A 3,064-nucleotide genomic window follows, 5' to 3' on the forward strand; every position below is an offset into this window, starting at 1 on the left:
TTAATGCTGCAATAATGTAGTGTGCCCGTCATTGTCAAAATTTAAATAGGCTTAAAACTGAACCGCAAGCCAGAAAATGTGTTAATGCTTTTTCAGTGGAACCAAGAAGTGGTAAGCCTTGATACAGTCACCATCTACCTTTGCTTAACATGGTTCCTTGACATGTATTACAATTTTTTTTTTACCATGGTATTGCTAATTGAACATCTGAATCTTAAATCACTGTCGCTCCGTTATATTTTTGACATGACATCATACATTTTTTTTTAATTTCTTTTAATTATCTGGTGTTATTGGGCCTTGAAGTACAAGGTCTTGGCTTTTCCTCACACTTGTCCATTGCACCTGATATGCAATGGGGTTAATTTAGTTCTAGAACAGAACAACAATAATGTATCTAAATCATTTGCATCACCAACATCTGTAGCCTTTTTGCTGTTAAAAAAAGTTCTTGAAATTCAGTATACAGATTTTCTTGGCAAGTAGGTAGCTATGAAATCGTATTGCCTGCAGAAACATATTATTTAAAATAAATTCACAGCAAAGTACAACACCAGGCAGAAATCCCCAAATACTGTAATTTAACTGTAATTATTTTACATGCATCAACACTCTGCAGGAGTATTTGGTTTTAATCCAGTCATCGCCAACATGATGCCTAATATTTAATTTAAGAAGCTGAATACTGCAATTAAACAACAGTGATTCATCATAACGCAATAATCACACTGCTTAAAAAACAAACAGATGAAAAACAGCATATTGCACCAATGAGACATCATTAAATGAAGAGCTCTTGAAACAGTAAATGATGTGGTGTGCAAAAGTGTCGTCACATTTAATTGCCTAGTTTTGTTTGGACAGTGTATATAATGATCTTTGCATGCTAATGAGACAGTTTCTTTTTTCTCGCATGGGTAAACCATGGCAGCAACATTAGATGGAGGAAATCTGAAACGGCATCAGTGAAACACCTCAACATGTGGGTGCGCATTCATTAATGGGAAACTGGAAATCAATAGTCATCTGGACAGGCAACCATCTAAAAGTGTTTTCTCTTGCTTGCAACATATGCTGTACTCAACCTTCTGTATTGAGCTAAAGGGCGGGTGGTATTTAGGACACAACATATAAGGTTGTGGTTGTGGAGAACACCTGTCTGAGCTGACCACACTTACATCAAGTCAAAGGCTGAAGACGGTATAGAGAACGTGAAAATGAGGTTTTTGAATGTGTCCGTGGTTCTTGCTTGACCCTGATGATATGCTTCTTCAGATTCTCTCTGTTCATTTCCACTCAGTGTCTGGGTTTAAGTATAGACACGCCAGCCAATGCAATGGATCAGGGAGTTCTCTGTGAATCGTGATCATTCTCATACCGCAAACACCGGAGATGTCTGCTGTCTAACCCAGGCGTGCGAATGTCATGAGATCTGGCTGGTGGAGGGAAAGAGTGGTTGCTTCTAGCTGAAAGGATCATCCAGTGTAATTGGCAGATGGCTCAAATAAGTCAAAGCACGCTTGACACCAGTAGAATATTTTTAAAAGGGAGACGGAGGAGGTGTGTGCATGTGTGTATGCAATTGTAGGATCTGTGGCATGTAGCCACTGTGCTCCGTCTTTTACAAAGACAACCTTTAATTTAATAATAATAATAATAATAATAATAATAATAATAATAATAATAATAATAATAATAATAATAAAAATAATAATAATTTAATATTAGTTAATACATGCCTTACCTTAAAACAGTTCTGTTGGCAGGTTGTATATTTTAACCCCGTTGGAATATTCATGTTGTGAAACAAGCTGCACTTTTTACTTACCTGTTGTGTAGGATCCATAGGTCTGAAAAACAAAGCACATTTCAAGTAAATGTTCTGTACATGTAGTTTTACTGGGAGGGTGCACACTTCCAAGACAATGCATTGCAGGAATTGTTGCTAATATAACTTTTTAAAGAGAAACCAAAATGATATTATTATGCTTGTATGCATGGTTTGGCCTACCTGGAGTGGGGTGTGGTGGTGAGGTCCTCCTTTTTTTTTGTTACAGGAAGTGGGGAAAGAGCCATCTTGTGGAGGGAATCTTTAAATAACTTCCCTGGGTACTGACTTCCTGTAGTCAGGGCAGTACCATTGAGAATGTAAAGAGGGGGTAACTGATTTTAATTAAGTATCCCTCTACTTGTTTAAAGCTATAGTATTTAATGCACATGCTTGTTAATGTTTTATTTAGGTATTTATTTATTTATATTTGATTTTCTGAATACGTTTGTATGTATTTATAATTATAAAATGTTTGTATTACTTTTCCATACTAGGGGGAGGGGTTTGCCTGACTGCACAGATATATATATATATATATATATATATATATATATATATATATATATATATATATATATATATATATATATATATATATACATACACACACACACACACACAACACACACACACACACACACACACACACACACACACACACACACACACACACACACACACACACACACACACACACACACACACACACAGAGGCAGTTTGGTTGAGTCAGGGGCTGCCTTCCTTTTGTTTAGACCTGGGGATAGTTTGAAGCTGAGTATAGCACCTGCTTTAGGTGAATTCTATTTGAATGTAAATAGTTTTTGTTTGTTTGTTTGCTTGCGCCTTGTTCTTTTCTAAAAAAAGAAAGATTGTTTTTTTGGACAATTAGTTTTTTTTATTCTTAAATAAATATAATTTGGTTTTGCACCAAACTTCAACTGTTCCTGAGTGTTCCCCTGCTCAATAACACCGGCCGCAGGCTGTACTCTCCAACATACCCATATATATTTCCTTTTTTTCAACTAACCAAATAAAATTCCTCTCACGGACAGCATGCTCCAAATTACTTACTCTGAAGATCCTTCTCTGTTAAGTCAACAACAGCAAGAGATTCACCATGTGCCCTCCTGAACCAAATCTAAGACACTGACATGTCAGTAATCCACAGCACCTGATTTCTGAGAAGAACAATAAAAGATTCCATTTAAAGGTTGTGTAGTTAGATTGTTGCT

This window comes from Polyodon spathula, chromosome 11, assembly GCF_017654505.1.
Source record: "Polyodon spathula isolate WHYD16114869_AA chromosome 11, ASM1765450v1, whole genome shotgun sequence".
In the NCBI taxonomy this organism is placed as follows: domain Eukaryota; kingdom Metazoa; phylum Chordata; class Actinopteri; order Acipenseriformes; family Polyodontidae; genus Polyodon; species Polyodon spathula.